This window comes from Heteronotia binoei, chromosome 10 (genome assembly GCF_032191835.1).
Source record: "Heteronotia binoei isolate CCM8104 ecotype False Entrance Well chromosome 10, APGP_CSIRO_Hbin_v1, whole genome shotgun sequence".
NCBI classification, from domain to species: Eukaryota; Metazoa; Chordata; class Lepidosauria; order Squamata; family Gekkonidae; genus Heteronotia; species Heteronotia binoei.
In genome coordinates, this window is record NC_083232.1 from 105,348,323 (window position 1) to 105,369,992 (window position 21,670).

The following is a 21,670-nucleotide window of genomic DNA, read 5'->3' on the forward strand; positions in this document are numbered from 1 at the left end:
GAGGAATATAGGCAATACAACATTAAGAAATAGCATGCTTGACAGAAGCTGATTCCAGTTTTCCACAAAATTTCACCCAATTGCTGTCATGCAACTCCTGTTTTAGATATAGCATGAAATGCCCTGTTTTTATCCTTGGGGGGGGTATTTTTTGGATTTGTGTGCACATGCAAGGCTGGAAGTCCTGGTGACTCCTGGTGGCCCATAACTGAAGCATGGAGGACATTCAGAAAAGCGCCTTGATACAGCCTGCCTCTGCCTCCCTGTCCCGGTATTCCAAGGAGGTCTCCCTTCTTTCCAAGTCCTTGCCAGGGTTGGTCCTGGATCAGCACCAGGGTTGGTCCTGCTAAGCTTCTGTGATCTGATGAAATGGGGCTTCCAGGTCCGGACATGCCTCATTTTGTTATTGTACATGTATGTTTGTACATTGTTGGTGTCTTGTGTGTGTTGTTAAAGAGGGACATGAGGGACAACAGTTGAAAAAAAATCTGGGTTTTATAGAAATGCCATGTAGAAATCTCAGTATTACATAATGTGCTGGCCAACATATTAGTCTGTTTAGTTATATTTCTCACCAGGGCTTTTTTTGTAGAAAAAGCTCAGCAGGAACTCATTTGCATGTTAGAACTGTCATCCTGTGCATTGCTGCTCAAAAAAGAGCCCTGCTGCTTCTCACTTATGCACACGTTTTTCACCTATAGATCCTTGGTGATCATAAGTACTTTGGATGGAAGGATTGCTGCCCTTGACCCAGAGGACAGAGGCCGGAAGCAGTGGGATCTGGATGTGGGGTCAGGCTCGCTTGTCTCCTCCAGCCTCAGCACGCCAGAGGTGAGAGTCCTCTTTAATCTCCTGGCTGATTTGCAAATGGTTGTATTTTTGGAATGTCAAAACAAAAATGAAACTACCTTTATGCAAATTAGTTTGTTCTTAGGAACAAAACAAACATCTTAAAAAGAAATCTTTAACACCTCTGTTCCACAGACACTCACCTGGACTAAGGTGTTCTTGGTTTCAATAGATCTTACTCAGTTAATTTTAAAGCATTAATTCTAAAGGCAACAGCTGTAAACTTACTGGTTCGTAAAGTGATCCTTTTTTGTTTGTCTTCTGGTTATAACTCTGCCTTTTCACTCTGATGGGGAAGGCACCTGAGGATGGGTGACTGAGAATTAATGTAGAGGTGGGCTGTATGAGGAACCCTGTGGGCTGAGGAGGGCCGGGGGCCTTAGCAGGAGAAACTGGGTACCTGCACCCATGTAGTAATGCTATAAGCCTCCAAACCAAGGAAGGCAAGCTGGAACATTTCGCACTTAATGACAATTTAGATATAGTGGTGGTTTCAGAAACTCAATAGAATGGTTCAGTTCAGTGGGACATTGTTATAGGCAGGAAGTGTTAGGGAAAGCATTGCTCCATATTAGCGGTGTGCATTTGGCATGAGCTGCCTCGTGGCGCAGAGTGGTAAAGCTGCAGTACTGCAGTCCTAAGCTTAGCTCACAAACTGAGTTCGATCCTGGCAGAAGCTGGTTTTAGGTAGCTGGCTCCAGGTCGACTCAGCCTTCCATCCTGCCGAGGCCAGTAAAATGAGTACCCAGCTTGTTGAGGGGGGAAGTGTAGATGACTGAGGAAGGCAGTGGCAAACCACCCCTTAAAACGTCTGCCGTGAAAACATTGTGAAAGCAACGTCACCCCAGAGTCAGAAACAACTGGTGCTTTCACAGGGGACTACCTTTACCTTTTTTTGTTTATTTTTAATTGAATAAATGCCAGAAAAATCTGATTTGACTACCAATAAGGTGATCCCAAATAAAAGCCAATGGTATTTGGCTTTTATTCAGAGTCCCTGGTTGGTCTTCCCTTCCCCAGGTGGCCAGCTGTGGAAGGGAAAGGAGAGGGGATCAGTTTCAGCTCCCTCCCCTTCCAAATGGAGGGGACTAATACTGACTGTATTCTTGATGCTTGTGGGGGGCAGTGGGAGGGCTTCTGGTATCCTGGCCCCATTGATGGACCTCCTGATGGCATCTGGGGGTTTTTTTGGCCACTGTGTGACCCAGAGTGTTGGATTGGATGGGCCATTGGCCTGATCCAACAGGGCTTCTCTTATGTTCTTATGACCATTGCCGCCTCTCCCAGAGTTGGCTGCAGGAAGGCAAGACATACCTTCCCAATTTGTTTTTCCTTCTCCAGCTACCACGCTGCAGACTTTGAAGGAGGAGCGAGACAAATGGTGGGGCTTTAAAGTTTAAATACCTTCTATCACTGAGTTATTTCCCTATACATCCACAAAGAGCAATCGGGCTTCATACCATCCAGAAATATGACTGATAATATTCAAAAATCTTTAAATTTAATTAATTATGGCCGCTTAGCTAAAATTGTTTTGTTACCACTTGACCTGGAAAAAGCCTTAGATATGGTTCCTTGTCAGAGTCTTTCTCCCCATTCAGAGGCACCAGTCAGGGCTATCCACTCCCCCCCCCCCCTTTTATTTATTATTGCCCTTGAGCCTCTTGCCCTTTTGATAAGATCTTCCCCAGACAATACAGGTGTCATTATTAATAATCACAGCTACAAATTATCGTTGTTTGCCGATGACGCAGTATTGTATCTCACAAAAACTCTTGAATCATTAACTGCACAACTCCCTAATTGATCATTTTGGTATGATTTCTGGCCTATCTTTGAATCAACAAAGATCAGAACCGTACCCCATATTTATACCCAATGAGTTAAACCCTATGATTAAAGCAAAATTTCAATACATACGGGTCTCTAAAGAATGGAGACATTTTGGCTTATTTATCCTGTTGGACTTAAAAGACCTCATGCAAAGCAACTTTAACAAAACACAAGTGAAAATTCAGGAAAAATTAAAATCCTGGAAAAAATTACAATGGTCTTGGCAAGACCGTATTGACATGAATCATAGAGTTGGAAGGGACCTCCAGGGTCATCTAGTCCAACCTCCTTCACAATGCAGGAAACCCACAAATACTTACCCCAAATTCACAGGATCTTCATCGCTGTCAGATGGCCATCTAGCCTCTGTTTAAAAACCTCCAAAGGAGGAGAGCCCACCACCTCCCGAGGAAGCCTGTTCCACTGAGGAATCGCTCTGTCAGGAAGTTCTTTTTCTTGTTGAGCCGAAACTCTTTTAATTAGATGATTAGAGCTTTTATTCTTCCTTTATATATTTTCTTGTTTAGAGCTTTACCATCTGCAATTCCATATTCTATGTTACAAAAAGCACAACAATTAAGAACATAAGAGAAACCATGTTGGCTCAGACCAGTGGCCTATCCAGTCCAACACTCTGTGTCACACAGTGGCCACAACCCCCCCCCCCTCAGGTTCTATCAGGAGGTCCAGAAGTGGGTCTAGAAGGCCTTCCACTGTCCCCTCCCCCAAGAATACAGAGTATCACTGCCCCAGACAGAGAGTTCCAACAATATGCTGTGGCTAATAACCACGGATGGCCTCTGCTCCATATGTTATAAGAAGATAACATGTATGTTATAAGAACATAATTGATTTCAAATTTCCTATGGGATTCTAAAAAACCAAGAATTCATTTTCAATCACTTTCAAACCTATTTCTGAGGGTGGCACAGGCTTTCCCAACCTCTTCTTCTACTAAAGGTAAAGGTAGTAGCCTGTGCAAGCACTAGTCGTTTTCGACTCTGGGGTGATGTTGCTTTTACAACGTTTTCGACTTCCGGTTTCGGCAGCTTGCTGTTGACAGCAGCTCGGATCGTCGCATCCCGAGCTGCTCTCAAATTGGGTTGTTGAGGGGTCGGCCACGAAGGCTGACTTGACTGCAAGACCCAGGGAGGGTCTTAGAAGGCAGGGGGATCGAAGTAGTTGATCGGGAAGGCCAGCGGAGGCGGCTGCTTCTCGATCCTGCTCTCCCCAAACCTCAGTATCTCAATCTCCATTTTTAAATGGCCAAAAGTCAGCTACCGGTGCATCTTTCTCTTTCTAACACTCTGCATTCTGATCTTCAATCAATTTAAACAACTTGGATCTTTCTACTCTTGTAAGTTCCCACTAGTATACTTTTTTTGGATGTCTTTTAGAGATGTTAGAGATGCAGGAACAAAGAAGTGGCAGACTGTGAGTGAGGCAATAGACTGAGAAAGGTGCAGGAGACTACACTAATTTGTATTACCTACTGAACTTGGTGTCTAAACCTAACTGACTTACTATATTTGGTGGAAGGAAAAAAGTGTTGGTTTTGGAGAAAGTTTCCTTTTGAAAGGTGCCTGTGAACGCTAAGAGGTTTGGCTGGAAGATTTTTCCTTGCAATAGAAACTGAAGTTTTGAGGTGCTAATTGTGCTTGCAAGTTGGTGGCTATCTGATAAGATACTTCAGCTCTTGGGGTTTTACGAAGATGTTTCACTTTTATTTTCATTTTTATTTTTATCCTTATTTCTACCTGTGGATTTTGACTTAATTTTTCTCTTTTTGGATATAGATCTGTGAGTTGTTCCCTATTTTTTTCTTTGCTTCTGGTTTACTGGTGTTTGGTTTATTTTTATTTGTGGATTAATTTTTATCTGTGGGGTGCTTTTTTTTCTTTTTTGCATTCATATTGACTGGATTACTTTGGTTTTTTTTTTTGTTCCTTTTTTGGTTCTGCTGGTTTTTTTCCCTTTTTTCCTTGTTTGCCTGTTGGGATTATCGTTTGGTTTTTTTTGGATCATAGTTTGCAGCTAATTTTTGAGTTTATAAATAGGGTATTCAATCCTGGATTATAAAATTACACCGGCCTATTCTACTGCATTGAAGATATTTGAAAGCAGATGTGGTGAGCTGGCTTGTTTTTGAACCAATGTGGATGGAAATTCTTGGACAGTGAGCTGTGGTCTGTTGTTTTGTCTACTGAATATCTACTGTGCTGAATGTTGTGTTTGTTAACAGTTTCAGTGCTGTTTTGACTATCACAAACGGCTGAGAGAAGCTAGCAGCCTGGGGTTTTTTTCTTTTAGAAGTATTTGGCAGCAAGAGATATATTTGGAGAAGATTATTTCTTTCCCAAAAGCAGAACACAGAAATTTAAAACAAACAATCAGAGGGGTTTTTTTTTGGGGGGGGGGATTGCTGATTTGGAGTGTGTTTACATTAATAACAACGGATAGTAAAAGCAGGGGCCATTCCCAAGGAACAGGCCAAGAAAAAAGAAATTAAAGAAGGGAAACCATCTTATTCACCTGGTGGCCAACCAGGTCCAGGGAAATTTACCCCAATCCAAAGTGACCTGAAAGATTGGCAAACTAACTTAATGACTACTATAACACGGATGGCAAGTAAAATAGGCAGGATAGATGAACAGATGACAGAGATTAAAAAAGAACTCAAGGAAAATAGTAGACAGACAGCGGAAACCAACAAGGCCTTAAAAGCATTAGAGGGTCAGGTATCAGAGAACATTCAAAAAGTGGATCAGCTGGGAAAAGAACAGACCTTACAAGCTTCTAGACTTTTACAGTTGGAAGTAGATAAAGCGGCCTGCATGTTGACCTTTCAAAACAAACCAGAAGAGAAAAACGAAGACTTACAGAAAATACTAAGTGAAGCCCTGGCTGAAATTCTACAGGTGACCCCTCAGAGGATGGAGGATGAGTTTGACCAAGTCAGAAGGCTGCCATCAACAGAACAAACTTCCTTCATTTGAGGCTGGCAAGAAAAAAGATTAAAGATGACATTCTGAAACAAGCAAGAGACAGACCCATGGCGATAGCTGGAAATATGGTAAAAATTTTAAGAGAGGTTCCTTGGCCAGTGAGACAAAAAAGGAGAGAATACCAAGAGCTAACAGAGTTTCTAAGAGGAAGAGAGATACCCTACATGTGGCTGATGCCAGAAGGTGTAATGTGTGTTTTCTGTTGTGAGCCGCCCTAAGCCTGCTCCGGCGGGGAGGGCGGGATAGAAATAAAAAATTATTATTATTATATATATTCTCTTCAACTACCAGGAGAATAGATAATAGGATCAACTTCATTTTCAAAGCCCAGAATTTTTTGGAAAATATAAAGAAGAAAGAAAACAAAGAATAGGAGGAGGAGGAGGAGCGAGAAGGAGAAGGAAGGCTCAGGTGACGAAGACCCAAACCAGACACGGAGATATTATACAAGGCTACAATTTTAAAAGATAAGAAAGGTAGTGATAAACAAAACCTATAATGGCTTCAATTGTTTCAATTAATGTAAATGGACTTAATTCTCCTGCCAAACGAAGGAAGACATTTAGATATTTGGCAAAAATGGAAATGGACATAATTTGCTTAAAGGAAACTCATATCCTAACTAAAGATCAAAATTTATTGAAGAACAAAAAACTTGGCAATTTATTTACAGCTACGGATTTACATAAAAAGAAAAGGGGAGTGGCAATTTATATTAAAGATAAATTTAATCCACAACTGCAATTTGCTTCGGAAGATGGTAGAATTTTATTAGTGGAAATTACAGTGGACAGCAAAAAAATACTACCTGCAAACATCTATGCTCCAAATTTCAAGAGAAATTTTTTCAAGATTTCCGTTTTAAATTATCAAACTTGGAGTATGTGGAATACTGTTTAATAGGAGACTTTAATGCTGTGTCTGATAGGCAATTGGATAAGAAAACACAAACAGATTAAAACTAAAAGTCCTCAGCTTCCTACAAGTTTCTGGAAATTAGCTGAAGAATTGGATTTGTTGGACGTTTGGAGAACAAGATACCCTAATTCTAGAGATTTTACTTATTACTCTCCTCGTCATCAAACCTGGTCTAGAATTGATATGTGTTGGCTTTCCACAAGCTTGATTAAAGACTTAATGGACACAGAGATTCAAACAAGAGTCATATCAGACCGCAGCCCTGTAATGATAAAACTAAAAGGTGCACGGATAAGAATACCATGGAAGTTAAACACAGCAATTCTGAAAGTTAAAGACTTCCTTAAAGAAACCAAACTAGAAATGGAATCTTTTTTTAAACAAAATACAGCACAAGAAGTAAAGATGCAAACAGTGTGGGACACTGCAAAAGCTTTCTACAGGGGCCTTGCAATTAGATACTGCATTAAAAAAAGAAAGAAAGAGCTGAGAGTCATCAAAATTTAATGTCACAAATGGGAGAAGCTGAGAAGAATCTTAAAAAGCACCCAACAAAGTATGAATTTCAAAAAAAGTGAGAGAAATACAGCACAAAATGAACTTAATTCTTAGGAAGAGGTGGAGATTAAATTAAGATATGCTAAACAAAACTTCTTTGAGCATGCTAATAAACATGGGAGATGGTTGGCCTATAGGATGAGAAAAGGGAAGGCTAAAAGAATAATTACAACATTGAGAGATGAGAATAACAAAGAAATCCCAAAAACAAAAAAATAGGACAAATTGTAGAACAATTTTACAAAAAATTATATGAAGGCAAGCAAGTTGATAAAACAAACCTAGAAGAATACCTTAAACAAAATAACCTTAACAAGTTTACAGAAGAACAACAAAAAATTTTGAATGAACCTATAACAATAAGGGAGGCATTAACTGCCAAAAGAATGGCAAGTCACCAGGACCAGATGGTTTACCAGCTGAGTTTTATAAAGCCTATGAAGAATCTTTACTTTTACCATTTAAACACCTCACTGAAAAGATACAGGAAGAAGGTCAAATTCCAAACTCATGGCAAGAAGCTACGATATCTTTGATTCCGAAAGAAAATAATGTTTTGAAAGATATTAAAAATTATCACCCAATTTCCCTTTTAAATGTGGATTATAAAATCTTTGCTGCAATATTGGCACAACGTTTGAAGAAAGTTTTGCAATCTACAATACGTTATGACCAAGCAGGATTTTTGCCTAAAAGGTACTTGAAAGACAATGTCAGAACAGTTTGTGACGTTTTAGAATATTATGAAGCCCATCCAGAGAAACAATTGACTTTAATTTGCCTAGATGCTGAGAAGGCATTCGACAATCTTCATTGGCAGTTCATGTTACAGCAATTGAAAAATATGGAATGTGGGGAAATTGTTTTGAGAACAGTAGAAGCAATATACACCCTACAAAAGGATAGGGTGACAGTGAATGGTGAATTAACAGAAACAATTAACATACAAAAAGGTACAAGACAAGGTTGCCCACTGTCACCTCTACTTTTCATTTTATCACTGGAGATATTGAACAATCAAATAAGAGAAGATACAAACATAAAGGGAGCTGTGATAAAAAATGAACAATACAAACTTAGCGCTTTTGCTGATGACTTAGTTTTTATATTAGAACAACCGATGGACTCTATAGACTGTCTTATAAACAAGATTAAACAATTTGGTGGTTGGGCAGGACTAAAGATTAACTATTATACATGACAGCAGAACAAATTCAGGCCTTACAGCAAAAATCAGGATTTCTTTATGAAAAAAGAAATACTTAGGTGTGGTGATATCAAATAGATGCAGCAATTTAAAAGCAGACAACTATGATAAACTTCTCAAAGAAATTCAAAAAGACCTGGAAAAATGGCATGATCTGAACTTATCCTTAATGGGAAGAATTGCCCTGATAAAAATGAATGTCTTACCAAGACTATTATTTTTCTTTCAAACTATTCCAATATTTCTAAACAGTGGATTTTTTCAAGAGTTAAACAAGATGGTCGTTAAATATGTATGGCAAGGTAAAAAATTCAGAATTAAATTAAAGACTTTACAGGATTCCAAAGTAAGAGCAGGTATGGGTCTCCCAGACTGGCAGTTGTACTACAGAGCATCTGTATTGGTGTGGATAAGAGACTGGATGTTATTGAAAGATAGGAGACAATTGTTATTAGAAGGACATGATATGACTATGGGTTGGCATGCTTATTTGTGGTATCAAAGACTTGAAGGCCACTCTTATTTCAAGGATCATTGGTTTAGGAAATCTCTATACCGTATCTGGGCAGGGTTGAAGCCTAAAATTTACTCAAAAGTTCCAAGATGGGTCTCGCTAGTAGAAGCATTTACTCACCCAAATCTTTTAAAAGCAAATCAGAATTATAGGTATGAGGACTGGTTGGGGAAAGAAAATCAATTAAGAAATCAATAGAAGAATTAGGAAGTGTGGATATTAAAATGAATTGGTGGATGAGAATGCAAGTGGAATCTAGATATGCCAAAGACAAGGCAATAGGCTTCATTAGTGAACAATACTTATTTGATAAAATTCTTTTGGGACCACAAGAAAAGTTAATTTCTAAACTGTATGCATATCTACTCCAAATGAAGACACAAGATGAAGTTGTAAAGGATTGTATGGTCCAATGGGCGAAAAACTTTGGATATAATATTACACTAGAACAATGGGAAAGACACTGGAAACTTAATTTTAAATTAACAAGGTCAGTGACTTTCAAAGAAAACCTCTATAAAATGTTTTACAGATGGTACTTGACTCCACAGAAATTGTGCAAGATTTATTCTAACATGTCTAATAAATGTTGGAAGTGCACCAAACAAATTGGTACCTTTTACCATATGTGGTGGACATGTTAAATGGTGAAAGGCTATTGCAAAATGGTACACGAAATGTTACAGAAGATCATGAAAACCTAGATACATTTTAAACCAGAACTTTTTGAATTAAATATATTTCCAGAGGATTATTCTAAAGAAATGAGACACATGCTGGCGCACTTCAACACTGCAGCTAGAATCCTTTTGGCGCAGAAATGGAAATGTCAGGAAATCCCTTCGAAAATGGACTTGGTGGGGAAAGTTTTGGAGACTGCAGAACTTGACTTTTTATCCCAACTGATAGCTGGGAAATCTAAAGAAGATGCGAGAAAAAATTGAATGAAATTTTGTGTTCGGCCTAGTTCAATATCTTCCAACCAGTTTTTATGCCACACATTGAAGGTATGGGACAAACACAGTAAAAAACTAGCGTAAAAATATCTCCTGTAGCCACATTTGTTAACCAGGATTAGTTCCAACCTACACTAAATAACAACTTTTATAAACCTTGGGTACTAAAACATTTTAACGGACTTATCGACATAACATCTGGAGGGGACCTGCTAACTAAGCATTCTCTCTCTCAAGGCAATGCTAAGGTTTAGTGGTTTCAGTATTTCAGTTAAAACATCTGTTTTTCAATTCAACACTTAACCAGCGCCTAAAACTAAGTCTAACTTCGTTTGACGTTCTAATTCATAAACCTTACCTAGCATGCAAAGGTTCTGTATCTATTATCTACAAGATCCTTTGTATTCTCTACCTACCTAATTTTCCTAAATATATCAAATACTGGCAACGTGACCTGGGCAGAAATATTCCACCTGAAAATTGGTCAAAGATCTGGAAGTTGTCAAGTCGGCTGGATTCAATAACGAGTCTTTGGATGGAACAAAGTTGCTAGTTTATTGAAAACAGAACTGAAGACCATGATAGAGATTGAAGGACTGGGGTACATGGACATTAACCAAGCATTTAAGGTATAGATCAAAGGATTCCTACGGGCGGGGCACTCTATGCAGTATATTTTCGCACAAGGATGTTACTCTCTCGTTCCCAAGCCAAGGCCTTGGCACTTAACACTCCCACAGACACCCAGCTTGAGAAGGCTCCACAATCTTGTTCACATATCAGCATTTCAAAGCAGACTACACAACAAAGGCATAGCTAAGAGGAGGGGGAGGAGGAGAGGTAGCTAGCAGCATTTGGTGTTCAGTAAGAGCCCAGAATCCCTTGCTTCTGAACCAGAGTTAGACAACATGTTAATAACAATACAGCAGACTTGACATACTGCCCCCCCTAAGCCCCCCCTACAGCGCGGGCTCGAGGTTGCTCCCGATTATGGCTCTGTGTCTCGGAACTGTGTTTCATTGACTCTGATTGGTGCCAATCGGTCGAGGGCGGGCTTCGACGAAGTAAGCTGCAATGAAATACAGGGTGGATTTTACCAAGAGCCGGAGGCAAATCTAATTCCACCGTTACTGGGTTAATTACCCACTTGATCTTAAAGGGCCCCACGAATTTAAAAGCCTGGATGGTTGGGAAAGGGGTAGATTTTTCGTTGACAGGTATACTGAGTCCCCAACTTTTAGTTCCCGGACTGGCACGTGAAACTTGTCGTATTGCCTCTTGTAAGCCTCTTTTGCTGTTTTTAAGTTTTCCTGGATAGCTGGCCAGCACTGGCTAGGTCCCTGCCACCACTGCTCGAAGGCAGAGCCCGTCCCTGGATCTTCCCCCCCCCCTCCGGCAGCATCGGGATTGGTTTTCCCTCATACCCAAACACTGTGGAGAAGGGGGAGGCTTTAGTGGAACTGTGAGCACTGTTGTTATAGGCATATTCTGCAAAAGGGAGGAAGTCTACCCAGTCGGATTGGCGTTGACTCACAAAGCATTGCAAATACTGTTCCAGCACCCCGTTCACTCTCCGTCTGTCCATCCGTCTGGGGGTGGTATGCTGAGCTTAGCCCCTGCTCCATTCCTAACAGTTTGCAGAACTCCCGCCAAAAGGTGGCAACGAACTGAGGCCCCCGGTCACTAATAACCTTGTCTGGAATTGAGTGGAGTTTGGCCACGTGATCAAAGAATAGGGCGGCCAGTTTCTTGGCTGTGGGTAATTGGGCACAGGGGATGAAATGGGCTTGTTTTGAAAACGTGTCCACCACCACCAAAATGACTGTTTTCCCCCTCGACGAAGGGAGTTCTGCTATGAAATCCATGGACACAATGGACCAGGGGCGTTTGGCTGTTTCTAGTGGCAGCAAGAGACCCGGGGGCTTCCCTCCCCTCTTCTTCGCCATTATGCACACCGGGCAACTGGTCACAAATTCTGACACGTCCTTTCGTAGAGACGGCCACCAAAACTGCCGGTTCACTAAGTGCAAGGTTTTTACATAGCCAAAGTGACCGGCCAGCTTGGACGAATGGCACAGTTGCAAGATTTCCCTTCTCAGTGACATCTGTACGTAGAGTTTCTCCCCCTTGTACCACAACCCGTCCTTTCCCTTCTGCACCCGCTCGGGCCGCCCACCTCCCTCCCTCTCGGTCTCCAAGGCGATGTGCTCGCAGCTGAGCCCGTCTAGCTCCCTCCTTTTCTGTGAGCGGGTGGTGACCATGGCCGCCACTTGCGTGGGGGAAATTAGCGAGTCAACCACCTCTTCCCTCTGACTTTCGTGTTGCGGGAGCCTGGATAGGGCGTCGGCTAAGAAATTCTGGGTCCCCGGAATGTGTTTTAGGGTGAAATCGAACTTTGAAAAGAATCCTGCCCACCGGATTTGCTTTTCGCTTAATTTCCTCTTCCCGGTGAGGGCTTCGAGATTTTTGTGATCAGTCCAGATCTCGAATGGCACCTTAGCTCCCTCCAACCACGATCTCCAGGTTTTTAGTGCAAACATGACTGCGAAAGCCTCCTTGTCCCACACTGACCAATTTCTCTGCTCGTCAGAGAACTTCCGCGAGATGTAGGCACAGGGCCGTAGCTTCCCCTCCCCATCCCTCTGCATGAGAATGGCTCCTACGGCGACGTCGGAAGCCTCGCATTGGACCACAAAGCCCGTTTGCTCATCCGGGTGGCTCAAGACTGGCTCGCTAGCGAACAGTTGCTTGAGCCTGTCGAAAGCCGCGTGGCAAGCGGGCGTCCAGTTTAGCTTGGCCCCGGGGCTTTTCGCGTCCTCCCCTTTCCCCTGAGGAGGTCAGTCAGGGGTAGGGCGATCTGGGCGAACCCCTCAATGAATCCTCTGTAAAAATTGGAGAATCCGAGAAATGATTGGAGCTGTCTACGTGTCCTCGGGGGAGCCCACTCTAAGACCGCCTGGACTTTCGCAGGGTCCATGGCTAGTCCGTCCCTGGACACTCGGAATCCGAGGTAGTCCAATTCAGTGCGGTGAAATTCACATTTAGACAGTTTGGCATACAACTGGTGCTCTAGCAGGGTGGTCGGCACCTCCCTCACCAATTTTACATGAGACTGCTCATCCTGCGAGTAAATAATGATGTCATCCAGGTACACCACCACCCCCTTGTACAGAAATTTTCTCAACACATCATTTATAAAGTTCATGAATATCCCAGGCGCCCCCTGCAACCCAAACGGCATAATCAAATACTCAAATTGTTCCATTGGGGTGTTGAACGCCGTCTTCTACTCATCCCCCTCCTTGATGCGCACTCGGAAGTACGCGTCTCTCAAGTCGAGTTTTGTGAAGATTCCCCCCCCCCCGCCACCGTGTTCAATAAGTCTTTGATGAGGGGGATGGGGTAGGCATTGGACATTGATATTGCGTTTATCCTGCGAAAGTCAGTGCAAAGTCTAAGCGTGTTATCCTTCTTCTTTCTAAACAAAACTGGGGCCGCGTGGGGGGCTGTTGCGGGTCTGATGAAACCTCTCTTCAAGTTCAAGTCTAAGAATTTGCGCAGTTCCTTTTTCTCAGCCCACCCCATCTGGTAGAGTTTGGCCCGGGGTAGACTTTCCCCGGGGATTAGCTCTATAGCACAGTCTGTGTTCCGATGGGGGGGTAATTGGTTGGCCTCCCGCTCGCTGAAAACCTCCATTAGGTCGCGATAGGCGCTCGGGACCTGGTGCACCTCCTCTACCGGGACGCACGCCCTCTCTCGGGCGGCGGGCACTCGCAGCCCCCATGCCGGGTTCCATATGTGCCCGCTACAGTCTGGGTCGGGGAACCTGATGGTCTGTGCCTTCCAGCGGATAAGGGGCTCATGTTTTTCCAGCCACCCCACTCCCAACACCACGGGATAGCCGCACGCTTGGGCAATGACAAAAGTCTCCAGGTCCCAATGGCCCTCAATCCGCAAGGGGCATGGCTCTGTTTCCTGCGTACACGGTTCCCCCCCCATCACCGACTCGTCCATCTGCTCAAACAACATGGGGTGGGGCAGTTGTGCGCGCTCCAGTCCCAGGGCCACCACCACCTTGGGGGAGATTAGTTCCCGGTTGCACCCTGAGTCTATGAGGGCTTGAATCTGCAGGAATCTTTTCAATTTTGGGTTCAATAGTTTTACCATCACAAAGTACAGTCTTCCCATGGTTTTTACCGTCAGTAATGCCTTTTCCCGATCGACCTGCTGTTTGGCACTGCTCAAAGCAGGTCGGAGTCGTTTCCCGCCGGCTCCTCTTCCCACGCGAGGTCGGCCAGTTCCGCGGACAGGCGGACCTCTTCTTCCTGCAGCTCCTCCTGCACCATCAACGCGCTGCTTTTCGCCGCATCCTTAGGGCGGCCAGGGGCCTTCTTGGGGGCCGGGGTGCTCTGCCTGATTGACCCCGGCGCCGGAGCGGTCCCAGAGGGAGGCTGAGGGGAGTTGGAGGCGAAGTGACTTGGGTCGCCACACCGGAAGCAACGGCGGGGGCCCCCCGGCGCGACCGCCGGCCGTTTCTTGGCTTTAGGGGGTTCGACCTTCCCCGGGGTGGTCTTGGGTCCCCCCTTGCCCGCCGCCAGCGCCTGGCGCAGCATGGCCACTCTTTTCAGGTTGGTTTCCACCTCTCCCGCGAGCTGGATCCACCCCACTAGCAAGTCTGGTTGGGCTTGGGTGAGAGCCCGATCCAGGATGCTGGGGTTCAGCCCGTTAGTGAAGTGCTCGATCTTCATCACTTCGTTCCAGTTCCGGGCTCGGGCAGCGTTCACCTGGAAATCTGCCGCATATTCTCGGATGGATCGGGCCCCCTGCTTCATGTTCCGCAGCGCTGAAAGCGCTCTGGCCTCTTGCAGGGGGTCCTTGTACTGGGTCAGTAGAGCTTGCACGAACGTGTTCACGAAGTGCAGGAGCGGGCTGTTGGTTTCACACAGGCTCACATACCACTTCTTAGCAGGACCCCGCAGCTTCGACCCCAAATAGTCCACTCGGCTCACCTCATCAGGGAACAGATCTCCCCAGTAGTACATGTAGCTATTCGCTTGGATTGCAAAATAGTTCACTTCCTCCGGATCCCCGTCGAAAGTTGCATCCAGCTCTTGACCCCCCCCCCCCAGGTCTCGCTGTCTGGCCGGGGCGGGGGCCGCCAGGGCGGGGGGCGCCGCCGGCTCTTGGGGGCCTGCTGGGGCGACGGGTGGAGGTTGGCTCGGCCGTCCTCGCGGCCCCGCTGGCACCGGCTGTTGCTGGCGGGTCCCGGTTACCCCCAACGCTCTCCCCAGCTGGGCGGTTAGGGTCTGCAGTTGTTCCTTGAGGTCCTTCACTGCCCCTTCGACCTCGCGGCGGACCATTGACCGGAACATCTGGTAGTCCTCGTCGTGTGGGTCCTTGGGTTTCGGCCCCCCGTCCTCCTCTTCACACTCCGCACCTTCGCTCCCACTGCCCGGGGCTTGTGTCACGGTCGCCTTGGCTCCTTCCTCCGGCTCGCCCGGGTTGGTAGCCGCGGCTTCGGCCAGCTGCACCCGCTTGGTGTGGCGGGTCATGATCGCCTCCCGGCGGATCAGGGCCTGGTCCATTAGCGTGGTCGAGGTCCTCGGCTGGTATTGCCGGGGAGTAACTACCAGCTGAAACTGGGGAGGGGAAGCCGCGGTCCTTCTGGCAGTGTGAATGTGCCAGGGTGTCTCGGCCCCCTCCGCTCTTGTTGGGAGTTCTCCGTTGTCCAGAGGCTGGTCGGACATTGCCTTTTCAGTTGCCGGAAAGGTTGAACTCCAAAATAGTGAGTCCTTCAAACTGTCAAGTCGGCTGGATTCAATAACGAGTCTTTGGATGGAACAAAGTTGCTAGTTTATTGAAAACAGAACTGAAGACCATGATAGAGATTGAAGGACTGGGGTACATGGACATTAACCAAGCATTTAAGGTATAGATCAAAGGATTCCTACGGGCGGGGCACTCTATGCAGTATATTTTCGCACAAGGATGTTACTCTGAGCCTGCTTCGGCAGGGGAGGGCGGGGTACAAATAAAATTTATTATTATTATTACTCTCTCGTTCCCAAGCCAAGGCCTTGGCGCTTAACACTCCCACAGACACCCAGCTTGAGAAGGCTCCACAATCTTGTTCACATATCAGCATTTCAAAGCAGACTACACAACAAAGGCATAGCTAAGAGGAGGGGGAGGAGGAGAGGTAGCTAGCAGCATTCAGTGTTCAGTAAGAGCCCAGAATCCCTTGCTTCTGAACCAGAGTTAGACAACATGTTAATAACAATACAGCAGACTTGACAGAAGTCTCATTCTTTTAAAGCACCGAACATCAAAATTAGGACTCAGATTTTCAAAACCTTTACTAGATGGTATATCACTCCTAGTAAACTGGCTCATATGCATCCCAACTCCTCTAGATTATGCTGGAAAGGCTGCAATGTTATTGGAACTCAGCTTCATTGCTGGTGACAATCCTCTGAGATTCAATACTTTTGGAACCTAGTGTCAAGCATCAGATCTCAAAATAATCAGCCATTGATTTTGAAACAAAGTGTTGGTTTATTGATAATCCATTGTGCTCGGGTAGGCACCAGATTGGAAGTGATACCTCTAAAATGCTAGATTTAAGGGGCACATCAAAGATAGCTCAGGAATTCCTACTCAAGCGTGTGAAATTCACACGCTTGCTACTTTATCTATTCTTGCGGTTTTGTAACATCCTGGGTCCAGGTCTGCGCCTGGGAAAGCGTACCAGGAGGCCTTATCTTCAAAGAGGACATTCCTGCATTTGCTACTAGTGAGAACTAAGGAAGAGGTTACATGGCTTTGATGTACAACACAGTAGAATCACAGTTAACAATGCAGGCATACTAATAGAGAAACAAGATGCTTGACACCTAGTTCAAAGAGCAATCTCTCAAATCTTTCATAGATCTAATTTCCTATCATTTGAAAATGCAGTCTTAAACCTCTGGCCAACACAAATTTCTAATTTTTGTAATTATGAGCTATTAGAATACCTATGCACTGCTGTGCGCATAGAAATAGCCTCCAAATGGAAATCTCCAAATCTTTATCAATATCTGATTGGCATAACAGAGTTTGGGAACTGTGTGTGCTTGACAAAATTTCAGATTCCTTAAAGCACCAAAATTCAGAGTCTTATTAATCTTCCTTTTTTGACTGTATGATTCCCTTATCTAGACTAACTTTATAAACAATATTCTTCTCAACTAGAAGTAATTTATGCCATTTATGAAATCGTTATATATTGGTTGTATTTATATTCTTCATCCCAGTTTTGTATTGTTTTTAAGCTTATGTTTCAAATGATAACTTTCTTTTCTTGTATTGTTCTGGTTTTCAATAAAACTTATTGGGGGGGGGGGTCTTTCCTTGGATCATGAGTCATGATTAGGAAGTTCAGCTTCCTGTTTCCCCTGGCTGGGGCCAAACGTCCCTCAGTTCATTTCCTATCTGTTAGGAAGCAGTAGAAGAGCTTTGTCCTTCAAACCTATCCTGTTTTTCATTCAACTTGCATAAATTATTTTCTCATCTACCCTTCTACTCTTGAAGATACTGCTTTTTCCATTTTTGCCTGCAACTTAAGCTGAGGCAGTGACAGTCCGTGTTATGGGGGGAAATGGTTCAGACTTCCTTTGTGAAGAAATGGGTATCAGATCCTTCTCTACGGGAGGAGGAGCATCTCCATGCTGGAGCAGGCAAGAGGGCCCTTCAGCATTCCAGTCATGAAACCATGACTGGGGCAGCTTTCCCACTCTTCCCCTGGCTGGCCATTGGCGTGAACTGGCAGGAGAGGGAACTTTGGCACCAAAGGCCATTGCCTCTGGGGCAATTTCTCACCAGGGCATGTCAAGGTTGCTCCTCACAGTTGCGAGGAGAGGCTGCAGGCACACAAGGGGGGGAGAGAGTTCGAATCCCAGAGAGGCCACGCCCAGGCTTCTCTCCCAGGAGCCTTCCTGTGACAGAGCTGCTGGGGAATTTGGGGGTCTCTCCACTAGAGCACAGAAGTTTGTTATTTACCTGTGCAATGCGTTTATACCTCACCTTTCTCCCCGGTGGCAACCCAAAGTGGCCTACATCCATTTTATCCTCATAACACCCCTGTGAGGTAGGTCAGGTTGAGAGGCTGTGACTGGCTTAAGGTCACTTTAGCAAGCTCCCATAGCATGAGAGGAGATTCAAACCTGGTCTTGACACTCTTAACCCCTGCATGTTGCATGTCCAGCACTCAAACAGTGTTGCCATTAGAGGCACTGCCTGACAGATACCTGTCCTGGGCCTGTGCATGTTTACAGGCATGTAAAATGTGTTCCTCTTCTTCATGGTTAAGAATCTGGCCTCCCATGTTACCAGGACTTGAGGAGCACTAATAAAGACTGCTTCTGAGCATGTATTTCCCATTCCTTTCCATCCTTTTCCTGTGCATGTCTGCTTCAGCCTGACTGAGCGGCTTTAGGCAGTAGGTGAGGAAGAGTTGAATCAGGGTCTGTTTTCTTAAACAGGGACATACTTTATTGCTGCAAAACAGGGAAAAGAGCTATCATGCCTACTGACTAAAGATCTAAGAAAAATAATGGAAAGGGTAATACTAAACTTAACAATACAGAAGAGTTCCCTCTGACATCCCCCCACCAATGTCTGAGGAACAAATGTACATCCTGATGCCTGCCTACTCCATGCAGAGCAATCTGATTTCTAGCATTTGAACAAAGATTAACTGATGTTTCTAGTCTTTTAGCCCTTCCTGCCCTTGCTGATGGGAGGCCACTACCCTGTTCCCTTTGTGGGAAGGTGTGCTGCATTCTCCCAGTCATCTCAGGGCCCCTATCCCACACATCCCAACATAGTAATGGTACAGCACTGTGAAATAGTTATTAAATTTTAATTGTATTGATGTTTTATAGATTTTATTGACATTGTTTTAAATCGTGTAAACGAATGTTGTGAGCCGCCCTGAGTCAGCTTGCAGAGAGGGCGGGATAAAAGTTTAATGTAAATAAAATAAATAAAATAAACATCTCAGTAGCAGGTATTCATCTTGCCTTGCCTGGCAGGTGGAGCAAATGGCATGCATTTTATAGCTCCGCAAGTGCCTGCCGGGGTCCCAGGAACCCCCCCCCCCCCGGACTGAGCTCAGAGCACCTTGCATCTAGTTGACAGGCCTGCCCACTTCACTCCTACAAGCTAGCTGTTGCAGCTTAACAATTTTAAACTTCAGCAATGATGAGCTTACCTGTTGCCCCTCCCTGTTGCCACACTTCAGATAGCAAGTCCAGATAGGTGTGCTGTGTTTCCAGAGATCAGGTAATCTAAATATTAAAAGGCTTAGTAAATAAGAACATACATGGTCTTTTCAAGAAATCTCCATTACTATATATGGGTGTGAAAGCTGAATAAAGCTGACAGGAAGAAAGTTTGAAATGTGGTTTTGGAGGAGATTTTTAACAATGTAATGGACCCCCAGAAGCCCAAATCAGTGAGTTCTAGGCCTAACTGAACTGAGGCTGTTATACTTTCTTCCCATGGTGAGAAGGAGACCAGAGTCCCTGGGGAAGACAGTCATCCTAATGAAAGTGGAAAGCAGCAGGAAAAGAAGTGCCAACATGGAGCCGGAGGGCTCTCAGCAAGGCAGTCTGCAAGGCGGTTCACCATAGGATGCTTCAGAGGTCATTCATTTGCAGGGTCGCCATAAGTCAGAAGTGGCTTGACAGCACTTCACACACAAACACATGCACATGTTGTGATTTATTTTTATATAACATTACTAGCTTATTGTGTCTTGTGTATGTAAAGTGCCATCAGGTCATAGCTGTGGCTTGCCATTGCCTGACCCCCAAGCAGAGTGACCCTGGACTCCCTGGGTGGCCTCGCCTTCCACGGCTCCTATCCCAGGCCCAGCCCTGCTCAGCTTCTCAGATCTGAAGGCTGTCTTACTCATGCTGCTTTCTATATGTGAGTTAAACACAGGGCTTTTGGTTGTAGAAAAAGCCCAGCAAGAACTCATTTGCATATTAGGCCACACCCCCTGACACCAAACTGCATTCCTGTGCATTTATGCTGAAAAAAAGCCCTGGTTATATATAATAAGAGCACCACATAATATTTTCAAGAATGTCTAACTCAATATATCAGATTTTATGTATTTAGATGTGTGCACATGGGGCTGTGAAGAAATGTGAAGAAACAGGAAACAACTTAAACCAACCATTTTGCTTGGTGACTGATGTTCAGAGCAGCTTGTCAGAAATCTCTATGAGACTTGCTTCAATCAATCAAACGTTTTATTAGCTCATTTGACCAACGGTCTTTAACCAAAATCCCAACAATTAGCATAAACATTTTGGAAATATGCAGCACTAGTCATCAGAGCCTTGTTACAAATGACTGTGTTACTCCCTTTGTGACCACTGATGGGCTTTGTCAGCACTCAGAACTGACAAAGCCAGAAGGCAGAAGTTTGTAGGGTTAGAGGCAACTGAGCATTAAGGTGCCATCTCCATCCCTCAGACACTTCGTTGAGTTGTTGGGGCCGGAGACACCTGCACTGTTCCATGTACACTGTCAAGAACAGGACTCTTGCCATGATTTCATGTCAGCCAATTTCCAGTGTTGATTATTAATGCTGTCTGTATGTCTTTTGTTTTTTAAAAACTTTTATAAGGTATTTGCTGATTTCTTCTGCTTTGCTTTGCTCATTATGTAGCCATGCAATCTTATACTGGAGTGGAATGTGCAGTAGACTTTTACAAGCAAGCCACGGCCTCCCTTTCTCCCGTGACCTTGAGACGCAGGTGGTCATCTATATTGCTGGAAAAGAACAACTTGGAGATTTATTTTCCAAGAAAACACTTAGTGGCTATGAAGGGGGGAAATTGAGCATATAATTATTCAAATGCTTTGCTGCCAGTTTTGCGTGCCTTGAGTCAAGGATGTCACTAATTGTCATGTCTATAGTATACGTTTCTGGTCCTACCATTTGAGGTCAGTTCTAACAAAAAATGTCTTGCTGTGAACATGTATTTTTTCAATAAAGTCTTTATTTGAATCAAATCCAAGAAGCTGAGTTGGTGGGAGCTGAGCAGAACCTGACATACAAACTGCCAGCACTTTAGAGACCCAGTTTAGTATAGTAGTATCAGTACTAGTTTAGTATACAACATGGACTCTAAAATGGGAGAAGTGGGTTTGATTCCTCGCTCCTCCTGCACCTGCTGAGTGACACTAGGGTCAGTCCCAGTTCTTGAAAGAGCTGCTTTCTCAAAAGAGCTCTCAGCCCCACCTGCCTCACAGGGTGTCTGTCTGTTGTGGAGAGAGGAAGGGACTGACCAAGAGAGAGATCTTGGGGTCACTGAAAATATCAAGACAGTGTGCAGTTGCAATAAAAAAGGCCAGCGCCATGCTGGGAATTATTAGGAAGGGAATTGAAAACAAATCAGCCAGTATCATAATGCCCCTGTATAAATTGATGGTGCGGTCTCATTTGGAATACTGTGTGCAATTCTGGTCACCGCACCTCAAAAAGGATATTATAGCATTGGAAAAAGTGCAGAAAAGGGCAACTAGAATGATTAAAGGGTTGGAACACTTTCCCTATGAAGAAAGGTTGGGGCTCTTTAGCTTGGAGAAGCGTCAACTGCGGGGTGACATGATAGAGGTTTACAAGATAATGTATGGGATGGAGAAGGTAGAGAAAGAAGTACTTTTCTCCCTTTCTCACAATACAAGATCTCGTGGGCATTCAATGTAATTGCTGAGTGGTTGGGTTAGAACGGATAATCACCCAAAGGGTGATTAACATGTGGAATTCACT

At 44.3% G+C, this 21,670-nt stretch overlaps 1 protein-coding gene across 1 annotated transcript in view; it reads left to right on the plus strand.

Moving 5' to 3' along the window:
• The first annotated feature begins 705 nt into the window (after positions 1–705).
• Positions 706–21,670, plus strand: part of EIF2AK3 (eukaryotic translation initiation factor 2 alpha kinase 3) — a 101,503-nt gene continuing 80,538 nt past the window's right edge. The window contains exon 1 of the mRNA XM_060247873.1: positions 706–831. The gene's annotated coding sequence lies outside the window, so the exon portion shown is untranslated. The remainder of the gene's footprint in view (positions 832–21,670) is intronic.